Genomic DNA, 12,035 nt, shown 5'->3' with positions numbered 1-12,035 from the left:
TGACTAGTCTGGAATGTGGGGCTGTGACCGTTCACTTCCCAGCTTATGGCTGCCTCTGCTACTTAGCCGAAGGCCTTAGGCTAAGAACAAGGCCTCAGACTGTCACAGTGAGAGAAGGCCCTTACACTAGCAGACAGTAATTTTGATTATTTCTTCTATACCTCTATAACTAGCTAAGTGATAAGAATACACCTAAATTCTTAAAGTATAGGCTTTGCAGACAGGCCTGAATAGCTATATCCTTACACCCATTACACAGGGTTGTTCCTTGGCTCGGGGCGGGGTTTCCAACAGGATTTGGGCATCTAGCCCCTTTTGTCTCATGTGAAAATGCCAGCCTCCATCTAGCCCCTAGCAAGCGTTTACAGTCTGAGGGCTCGACCCGGCTCGCATCGTAGCGAACGTGAGACTCTCCGTGGCTATCCATGGTGAAAAGTGAAGCCTGTATTGCTCAGTGAGGGAGAAAGGTTAGTGCGGTAAATTGAGCCAGGTAGGTATTGTGCTGGCTTTTCCACAGACCTCTGCCAATGCAACTCAGTCCTGACCTGCAATGTGCCCTCTATGACAACCTTCAGCAGAGACTATGCTCCGTGCCACATTCTGGGGTAAGAAATATTTCACTTGCATTCCAAAGGTTACAGCACACTGCTTATTTACAGTCTGTTGATTATCTCTTTATAGATTAAGCAATAATCAATTAAGCAGTAAAGATTTATGAAGGGACAAGTTAATAATTTTCCACCAATTCCATCCCACTAATTAAAGTTTTTTTTACAATTAATCTTCGTCCTTTCACATCTCATCTGAAATAATGATTGTCCTTTAGTTTGAACATTCACTTTAAATAATAGCTTTATTGATTATTGTTATTGGCTTTCAGTTGAAACTAAGAAACCTCAAAGGCTCTTATTTAAGTTTTACACACAAAATGTCACTCTCATTAATCGGATACATTTTTCAGAATGTGTTTGTCCTGAGGTGGCTAATTAATTTGTCGGACGAATTATGCGAATAATAAAAACTAATTACTTCAAAATTTCAAGGAACACTTGTTTCAAAATCATAATTAAGTACATGCCCGTTAATAATGAACTATTTTCATTTTCAACAGAAAAGCAATTACATTTTAATTTCCAAGCAATATGTATTGGGATGAGGAGGGATTTATACAACATTTTACAACAATAATAGAGTGTCGCCGTTCATGGTAACTGCAGCTGTATTTCCCCTCAGTGATTCAGCTAGGGCATCCATTCTCAGGCTTCCAGCTTCCGCACCGTCAACTCTCTTGGGTGGAGACTCGTGTCGCTCTCCCTTCTATCCAAGATATTTCCAAGCTTAAGAGTTCCCTGACTATACTGTGATATTCCAAGCAAAAGCATGACTGCTTTGCTTTTCTCCTCAGAGCGGTGCACAGTGTAATAGCAACCTAGCTCTTTCCAAGCAAGCATGTTTATTCTTAAGGTGAAAGCATTACAGAAAAAAACATGTTAAAAACAATAAAAGAGCCTGCATGCATGCTAATAAGCTCACCAGAGAACAGCCCCTCACTCCAACAAGGGCTCTAGTTGGTAATTAGTCCTTCAAATACCACACATGGGTTTTTCACTCTTATCCTGTTTGAGGCTTTGAAGGCACCTTAAACAGGTAATCAGCTAAACAAAGTTTCCCCACCCCAACCACACCCACCTCCCCCACCTCTGCCAGCCAAGCTTCAAAAGGTTGAGTTCTTGCATAACTGGAGAAGATTCAGCTGCAAACACCTCTCCCTGGACATATCCTGGGAAATTCACTGAATTTTAAAAGTTCATGCTTTTCTTAGCCCATTGCTAAAAGATTCCTGAAGATCACAACGCTTCCCAAGGATTACATTAGTCAGGTATCCTAGACAAGCTACATACAAGCCCACAATAACCCTTACACATTTTCATGTTTTAATACCACAGTGTCCTAAAATAAACATAATTCAATAAAGTTTGTCCAGGATAGTGTCATATCTGTCACATAGTGTATCTCCCATGGCTTTATTTTAATTACAGTTAACATGAATATTCTATGTCATTTCTGAAGTAATAGCAGTGTTATCTACTAGTTAGAGCACTGGACTGGGAATCAGGACTCCTGGCTCCAAGATTATTTTATTCTCTTACCTAGGAAAATCACAATGGTCTATTTAAATAAAAAAGACCCAAATTTTCCAACTAATAGATATTCTCAGGTTCAAACAGGAATTAATTCAGAGACGTTCTCTGGCCTGTGTTATACAGGAGGTCAGACTAGATGATCACAGTGCTCACAGAGTCATAAAGACATAAATTTAAGGTCAGAAGGGCCCTGCAGATTATCCAGCCTGACTTCCTGTATATCACAGGCCACCAGCATCACTCAGCGCCCGCACACTGATTCCAGGTTCCTTCTGGCCTTGGAATCTATGAATCTTACCATCCAAAAAAAACAGGCTGACAAAGTGATCTAGGCCAGAGGTCAGCAACCTTTCAGAAGCGGTGTGCCGAGTCTTCATTTATTCACTCTAATTTAAGGTTCCGCGTGCCAGTAATACATTTTAATGTTTTTAGAAGATCTCTTTCTATAAGTCTATAATATATAACTAAACTATTGTTGTATGTAAAGTTAATAAGGTTTTTAAAAATGTTTAAGAAGCTTCATTTAAAATTAAATTAAAATGCAGAGCCCCCTGGACTGGTGGCCAGGACCCGGGCAGTGTGAGTGCCACTGAAAATCAGCTCGCGTGCCGCCTTCGGCACGCGTGCCATAGGTTGCCTACCCCTGATCTAGGCAAACAACAAATCAGCAATATGTCAGAAGTTATGGTACAAATTCTGCCTGCTTTCCCGCTTCTCCCAGGGTTCCATCTATCCAGCTGCCAGTCAAACTCTGTAACAGCCCTTGCACATCACAAGTGCCCTCCTTCTGTCTCATACAGCCCAGAGATAAACACTCAGCCTCACTTGAGTTGAAAGAGCTAACTTAAACCAACTTCTGACAAAGGTAGTGTGGACTAGTGGCTAGTGCAGTGGTTGTGGGGTACAGGTAGCCAGGGTCAACCCCATGCTCTGAGTGTCCCTGGCCTCTGTTTGCCAGAAGCTGGGAATGGGCGACAGGGGCTGGATCACTTGATGATTTCCTGTTCTGTTCATTCCCTCTGGGGCACCTGGCATTGGCCACTGTCAGAAGACGAGATACTGGGCTAGATGGACCTTTAGTCTGGCCTAGTCTGGCTGTTCTGTGTTCCAGTTTCAGCTCTGCTGCTGGACAAATTGCAGCACATCTGTGCCCCAGTTTCCCCCGCTGTAAAGTGGTGACAATGATGTTTGATTCCTCGATAAAGGGGCCTGAGCTCTATGGGTAAAAGTGAACGCACTAGTTATTATATCAGCCACACGCTGCACGTATCCACCTCGCTGAATGGGGGCCCAATCCTGGGTGGTGCTGAGCACTCAGCCCGTATTAAGGTAGAATTTAGGGCACTAACCTGCATTCCCAAGCCCTTAAGGAACGGTTGTCAGTGAGTTTGGATGACTGATGGTTAACTGACCCTTTAAAATTGAATGCCGGCCTGTAGAACTGATGGGCTATGTCTGATAATGAGATTTCTCTCACATTTTCTTCCATCTCCGTACATTTACAGTAGCATTGTAAAAATATCGCTAGGTTTCAAAATTAGAGAAAGCTGGGGAAAAAAGATTTATGCTTTCTCCTCACAGATATTTAAAACTAATTTAAAAAGTTATGATGATACATAATACCCCGGATAAACTAAAGCCTCATAAAACCTTTTTTTATGTTAAAATGGATTTCCAAAGTGTGAAGGTATAATTTTTGGTTAGGCTTCAGTTTGATTCCATCTAGCCTCAGGACTTCAATGTATAGTGTATGGTAGCTCTCTAAATGAAGGGCAGTATAATTAAAAGTGTAATAAATTGAGAAGATTACATTATTTCAATCTGGTCTCGTACTCAGAATCTCTTGTACCACTGTCACTAGCTATTCAGCTCTATTATTCTTTGCTATAAACATCCTCTAACAATACTTCTGAATAATGACATCTCCCAAGTCAGGGGCAATGCCTCACTGGGCTTTGGTGATGGGGTTTCCCCCATCCTCTGTGAAAGAAGGGAAAAAAGCCCTGTGGGAGGATTGACTGCCTCCCATCCAGAGGGGTCAGAGCTAGGGATATGCTATTCATCACCTGGGCCTCTAAGGAGCCTGAGGGAACTTGGATGGGGGAGGAGGTGGGACTTGCAGAGGAGGTGGGACTTTCCTACAGGGAAAGGCCCAGTCATTTGGGACTGGAGAGCTCAGCCACGGGAGTAGAGCTAACTCCTGTGGTGAGCCCTTGGAACAAATGGCAAGATGTCCAGGGCCTGGGCCTGGTGCTCTGGAAGGGGACCAAAGAATAGAAGACCCCACCCAGGGAGCAGGAGGAAGCCCTGAGACAGGGCTACAAGGAGAAGGGAGCTCCATACATGAAGGGAAGGGAGGCAGTGGGGGAGTCCCGATGGGGAGGAAGCAAGAAGTGAGAAGCTCTGCAGGGGCCAGTGAAGCCTGAGAGAGGCAGAAGAAGTATTAGTCTGGGCATCTGGACCTTTTGTTACCCCAGAAGGGAACTAATTTTTAGGTGACTTGGCCGGAAGGCCAGGACAAAGAGGAGCAAAGACAGACAGGCCATAGCAGGGCTGAGGATGTGCACACTGGGGGTGGGGGTGCCAGAGATGAGGACCCCTAGCAGCAGAGCACCTGGCACAAGGGGGCGCCACTGGAAGTGAGGACACACCATGGCATGTCCGAAGAGCACAGCACAGTCCAGATGGCAATTCTGAGTCACAGTCTGGTCCCTGAGGGTTCTGGGGAGAAGTGAGAAAAGTCATTCCTTTTGGGGGCACTGTTACCTCCCATGCCGTGCTGGTGTACCGCTGCTCCCCTGGGTGGGGACTGAACCTGGATCAAAACATAGGGGCCCCGGCTGCCTGAGCTAAAATGCCCACTCCGTTAGGCACGGCTGGAGCAGGCTCATCAACAGTTATCTGTGGCCCAGCCTCCACTAGCGGGCGACAGAGAGGATTACAGTGGCCAGCACAGTGAGGGGGAGGAGCCACCGTTCTACTGCCCACCCACGCCCTGCCCCCCTGGGTGGGACAGGCTGCAGCAGCCCTGTGCAAGGAGAAGAGAGAGTGCCTGTGTCTCCTCCGGGCGTGACTGCAATGCAGGATGCCTTACCCACAGTAGCTTTAGTTGGGCTAGCCCAGCTATTTAGAGTAGTGACGGTGCAGCAGCACAGACTTCAGCGTGGGCTCACAAGGCAAGGATGTCCCCAGGGTTTGTGCCATGCTGGTGCAGCCCCCTGCATCGTCACTGCTATTTTTAGCTAGGCTGGCTAGATCAATGCTAGTGTGGGTACGCCAACCCAAGCTGCGATCACACCTCCGACTGCAGTGCAGCCTCACGCTGAGTGCCCTGCATGGGTGCAGAGCCCAGCTCATGCCTGGAGGCTCCAAATGGTTAGCGAGCAAGAATGAACATGTAACGTACTGATAACGCATGGGATCGTGAGGGACAGGGGCGAGCACAGGCTGCCACTCTAGCCAACTGCTCGCAAGAGAGAGGGTAGGAAGCCAGCTTATGTTTGAAGCCTTTTCTTTCCACTTTGGACTAGGTTCTGTCTCCAGCATGTATCAGCCTGAGCCACTAGGAACGCCACAGGCCTGGCATTTCCTGAAAATGACGTGTCCAGCTAACAACATGTGTAGGTGGGTCCGTTCTAAGTCACACAGCTCAACTGCTCTTCAAGCTTTTCAATCTCCTCTTCGTCGCTTTCAAGAAGGGAAGAAAAATGCCCAAGTGGAAACTGGGCCTTTGAGAACTGCCCTGTAGGGGTATTTCAGCTCTGTGCAAAGCAGGGGATACTAGTAAATGGGTATTGTTAACCTTGGCAATCCTGTTGCAGGGCAGAGCGCATATCCCAAGACACCTGTGTTTACCCCAAATGGAACGAGGCTGTTCATTAACATTGCACACACTATCACGGCATTTCTCAACCAGACAACTCCAAATGCTCTACTGACTTTATTTCTTGTGAGAGCCTGATTCTAAGAAGTGCTGAGCACCTCCTGGAAGTTGCTGCTGGCTCAGCTCGCACTGATGCCCAGGGATCTTTCAGGGTTGGGCCGAAGGCAGGGAAATACTCTACTGCTTGCCGAATTTCAGAGATTCATAGTTATTAGGGCCAGAAGGGCCCATTGTGATCATCCACTCTGAGCTCCTGTACAACACAGGTCAGAGAACGGGAATGGGTCCTGTATCAACCTTATAACTTCTGTTGGAGCAGAGTGTATCTTTGAGAAAGACATCCTGTCTTCAAGTGATGGAGAATGCACCTCATCCATAGGTAATGTGTTCCAATGGGATCTGGGCATCTAACTTCACTGGGCTCTTTTAAGGTAGGTAACTTCGTGTTAGGGTTGCCATGCAAGGTGTCTGGTTTTCTACTGGAATGCCCAGGCGAAAAGGGATCCTGGGGGTTCCAGTCAGCACCTCTGACCGGGCCATTAAAAGTCTGGTTGGCAGTGCAGGCAGGCTCTCTACTTAGCTCCGTGCGACTCCCGGGAAGCTTCCGGCATCTCTCTATGGCTCCTAGGCAGAGGGACGGCTACAGGGGCTCTGTGCATTGCCCCCACCCCGAACCTCTCATTTTCTGGCCCCATCCCAGAGCCTCCACCCATAGTCACAGCCCTCACCCCCATCCCCCACCTCTGCCCCCAACCCCCTGCCCCATCCCAGATCCCCCTCCCACACCCTGAACCCCTCATTTATGGCCCCACCATGGAGCCCACACTCCCATCCTAGAGCCCGTACTCCCTCCCACACCCCAACCCCCAGCCCCAACCTGGAGCCTTCTCCTGAACCCCAAACCCCTCATCTCTGGCCCCAACCCAGAGCCTGCACCCCCATCTGGAGCCATCACCCCCTCCCACACCCCTGCCCTAGCCCAGAGCCCTCTTCTGCACCCCAAACCCCTCATCTCCAGCCACACCCCAAACCCCTCACCACCACTGCCCCCTGTACCCCAAACTCCTGCCCCAGCCTGGTGAAAATGAGTGAGTGAGCGAGGGTGAAGGAGAGCAAGCAACGGAGGGAAGTGGACGGCGGGAGGGGGGAATGGCCTTGGAAAAGGGGCAGGGTAGGAGGCGGGGCCAGAGTATTTGGTTTCCTGCAAATAGAAAGTTGGCAACCCGTGTGTGTGTGTGAGTGTGTGAGTGTGAGAGAGAATTACAGTTGTACTTATTTGCTAAGGTGGCATCTATCTTTTTTAATCTGTTTGAAATGCACAGTATTTCTTCTCCATTCATTTTACCTTTTACTTGTTTTCATGTGGGGGTTTCTCTGGAAACTACAGATTTAATGTACTTAAGCCACAAATATCCAGTCCTGAAAATTGTCTTAGTTCATTAATTATCATGTTGTAATTAAAATTGATCTACAATGTAATATTTTGCCCTTGTGAGCATGTATAGCATCTTGTCTCCAAGGCAACCACTGTTCCTACGTGGACTGCAGTCTGAAATATTTCTGCAGTATTTCTTGACTGTATACATGAACCCTGGAAATGTGTCCAATAGACTTAAAGGAATTTCAGGGAGGTGTTGGATTTTCTGCTGTGCTTTGCATTCGTTTCCACATTTGCATTTGTTTGTGGTTTTCTCTTGGTTTTGTGATTTGGGGTTTGGTTCCATTCCCTGCAAGTATGGCCCTTCTAGGCCACCATGACTTTGTGCAACAAACCCAAATGTTTCAGAGAAAAATCAGCCACCCCCTGAATTGTTGTGATTGCATTGCCACCTACCACTGTGGCACTCAGATCTGCACTGTTGCAGAGAGAACAGCAAAGACGTTCCAATGTGTTTCAAGATCCCGAAGAATAACAGTTAAGCCCTGGAAACATTGGGAAACCTCCCCACGCTCCCAGGCCTCTTCTCTGTTGATTTTACTCCCCTTATTCGTCGAAGCAATTGAGCAAAGGCTTCGCAATATCAGAAGACTCTTCCTTTCATTCCTTCCTGTGAAGCAGCTCTGCCTGACTGAACAGCGAGCCTTCTGAGTTGCTGCGTTACTGCCTAATAGGCCAGGTACATCACAAGATACACTTCCCAGTCTGCTCCATGCACCAGGCACGTCACAGAGTCCCAGTGTGATTTCCAGAAGCGTGAGAGAAGAACTGTGAAGTGATGGGTGTGCACATGCTAATTAAAACAGAGACACCCTGACCTGCACAGAGACCAGATTTAGTGAAAGGGGGTTACTATTTTCGTGCCCAGCTGAAACCAATGGGAATTTTTCCTTTGACTTCAATGGGAGCAGCCCCTAAAGAGTTGCTCAGAAGAAGACCCCACCAGCCATGATCTAGAATTCCCTCTAGGGTCAAACACTTCTCCTCAGGCTGCGAGATTGAGAAAGTTGATGTGAATGCATACTGTGTTGCAGGGAGGGAGATCCCATTTGTACGTAATTCCCAGAACCCTGGGTATCCCTTCACAGCCTGGAACTGGGAATAGTTTCTACAGCTCTGACTGCTTTTGGAAGAAAATCAGCAGTCCTCAAAGCTACACAGAATGGATGGAGATTGCTTTGCACTCCTCAGAGAGAAACCGATGGTGTTTTTGCTCAAGAAAGTGGTGGGATGGTTGTGCAATCCCTTACTGTGGCTAACACAACTTTCAGGAACTGAGCTAGGGCTCCCTTATATTACTCAATAAAAGCAGCTGAACCTTCCCCTCCACTCCACTCCCCCCCACACACACATGCACACTCACTTTCTAGCCACCCTCTGGCCTCTGAATACCCATCGCCCCCAGCTGACCAACTCAACGCCCATTTCTCAATGGACACAAACCTAATATCTACAAGTGGCAATGCTGCAGACAGCACTAGCAAGGAAATGCAAGGGACGGGCTGGCACAGGGCTGGCACCACATGTGGTGTGACTCATCACCTCTTGCACTCTTGCCATGCATTGCACTAGACCAAGCTAAGGCTAGGATGTTGTAGTTAATTATTAATATATTTTGGGGTGAATTTTCATAGAAAGGTAACTCCCCCTAACTTTATTAACAACTATTTGTAGCATCTAGGAGCTCCGGACATGGGTCAGGACGCCATTGTGCTAGACTCTATATAAGCACAAAACACAACATTTCCTGCTCCAAAGAGCTTGCAATCTAGTCATCCAAAATGAAGTATGTAGTTTTCAGATGCGTAGACTCACTCCACATAGAAGACCTTTTTACATGCTACCCTCCTATTCCAACATTGGCTTATGCACCAGTTGTAACCTGATTATGTAAGCACAGGACACGCAACGTGTTTTGTCTGTCAATCTAGATGAGTTCTTGACTAGTCCTATTAGAGGTGGTTGGAAACTTTCTGAGGACATCTCACTGGAAAATGTCACTCTATAAAATCTGAGATGTAGCTGTGAAACTTCTATGAACTTCTGGCAAATCAAAGGCAGAGGGTTCCCAAGTCTATCCAGGATCCGTGGCTCCAGGCAGCCTTGCCATGTGGACTGCCCTGGGGCCAAAGACCCTGAAGAACTAAATCAAACTGGAAATCCCAAGTTTCAGCTAGCTCCAATTCCTATGCATCAAACTTTGATTTGAACATCTGTGGTTCTCTAACTGGAAAACATTCAGGTAAGTGCACAGATCATTTCTACTTGGCCTTTTGTCTGACGTCAAGGCAGCTATCACAGTCTGATGTCATTATCCATTATCAGGAAGACTATTTCCTGCTCTTGATGAGGAACTGATTTCTGGATTAAATAAGTCTTCTCCATCTGCTACTATGAGTTACTGTAAACTTGATTTCATTCTCTTTCAGGACTTCTGTGTTCTACAACCAAAACCATCTTTCATACCAATATGAACTAACAGCATTTTATCCAAACACCATCAACCCTGTGCTGGCAAAGGATACATGGGAAACAACACATGGAAATGCAGTATGGGTATAATAGCCTGGCTTCTATTGACCCAGATACATCTAATGACAACTTCTTCCTCTCATAGCAGCAACTCACCTACTTATGCCTTAGCTCAAATGCTTCAAATTCACTGGACTTTGAGATCTGTCTGGGAGCTACAGAACCTTGGTGTCAGCTTGGGTTCCTGACACTCCAGTATAATATAGGAAATGACTGCCTAGGAAAGAATACTGCAGAAAGGGATCTGTAGGTTGTAGTGAACAAAAAACTAAATATGAGTCCGTGTAATGCTGTTCCAAAAAAAACAAATGTCATTCTGGGATGTGTTAGCAGGAGTATTATAAGCGAGACACAAGAAGTAAATCTTCTGCTCTACTCCCCGCTGATATGGCATTAGCTGGAGTATTGTGTCCAGTTCTGGACGCCACATTTCAGGAAAGATGTGAACAAATTGGAGAAAGTCCAGAGTAAAGCAACAAAAATGATTAAAGATCTAGAAAACATGACCTATGAGGGAAGATTGAAAAAATTGGGTTTAGTCTGGAGACGAGAAGCCTGAGAGGGAATATGATAACAGTTTTCAAGTACTTAAAAGGTTGTTACATGGAGTAGGGAGAAAAACTATTCTCCTTAACCTCTGAGGATAGGACATGAAGAAATGAGCTTAAATTGCAGCAAGGGCAGTTTAGGTTGGATTTAGGAAAAACTTCCTAAGTGGTAGTTAAGTACTGGAATAAATTGCCTAGGGCGGTTGTGGAATCTCCATCATTGGAGATTTTAAAAAGCAGGTTAGACAAACACCTGCCAGGGATGGTCTAGATTAGGGTTTCTCAACCTATTTACCATTGTGGGCCGTATCCAATACTACCTGTATGGCCCTGAGGATGTCATATGGGGCACAGCTCTGTGTTGATTGGGCCACAAGGGGCCCACAGGCCGCAGGTTGAGAACCACTGGTCAAGATAATACTTAGTCCTGCCGGTCCGCCGCTTGTTCAGGACTGCAGGAAGGGTGGCCAGCACATCCCTCGGCCCACGCCACTTCCTGCAGCCCCCATTGGCCTGGAGTGGTGAACCGCAGCCAGTGGGAGCTGTGATCAGCTGAACCTGCAGACAGGGCAGGTAAACAAACCAGCCTGGCCCGCCAGGGGCTTTCCCTGAACAAGCAGCGGACCGGCTTTGAGAACCACTGGACTAGATGACCTCTCGAGGTTCCTTCCAGTCCTACAAGTCTATCGTTCTATATCACATGTTATTTGGTCTGGTTCTCTTGAACCTTTATTTGGACTTATTTTAATTCAACAAAGACCCTCTGATATCCCTCTACCAAATCCCAACCGGCTGGGCACATGCCCGTCCTCACAAAACCAAATCCCAGAGCACGAACAGAGCTGGAGCCTTGGATCAGCTCCAGATTTACACAGCCCTATGTTAAATATGTAGGACATGTAGGGCCTAATCAGCCCTCTCCCCATCTGTGATGTGGCCTTCCACACTCTGTAGTCTATCAGCTGAAGTTATCTATGGTCCGTGGCTTGGAAGCATGGAGCAGATCTCCTGGATGTAAAAGTCACACACAAAGGATGACCACATCTGTAGCATAGGCCTAGAGCTGTCATTATAGACAGCAGCTAAACACAGGACTTTCTACAAGGAGTCAAACTGTACGCATATTTGAGCGCACATACTGTGCTTGAAGGTACAGAAAAGGCAAAGCTACCCAAAAGAATGAGGGAAGATCAAAGGAATTTACAAGTTGAGCATGAGCCTAAGACTTTGATAAACTGATAATCTTTGCTTTGGTCTTACGACCCCAGTGATGCAAAATATCTCAGTACGTACCCATGGGAGTAGTCATGTGCTTAAGATTAAGCACATGCATATTCACCTTGCCGAGTCAGGCCCTACATTACGAGACTGAGCGGTATTTCGGAGGAGGATTTGTGGCTCGGAGTGAGGAGGGGGTGAGCAGCTGTGACATCGCTGATGAACACTTATGTCTTGACAACAATGCAGTGCTCGGGCAAAGAGGTTCGGAT

Source organism: Mauremys reevesii, linkage group 5 (genome assembly GCF_016161935.1).
Source record: "Mauremys reevesii isolate NIE-2019 linkage group 5, ASM1616193v1, whole genome shotgun sequence".
Lineage (NCBI taxonomy): Eukaryota > Metazoa > Chordata > Testudines > Geoemydidae > Mauremys > Mauremys reevesii.
The sequence above is the reverse complement of the archived record's forward strand: the minus strand, read 5'-3'. Positions refer to the sequence as shown.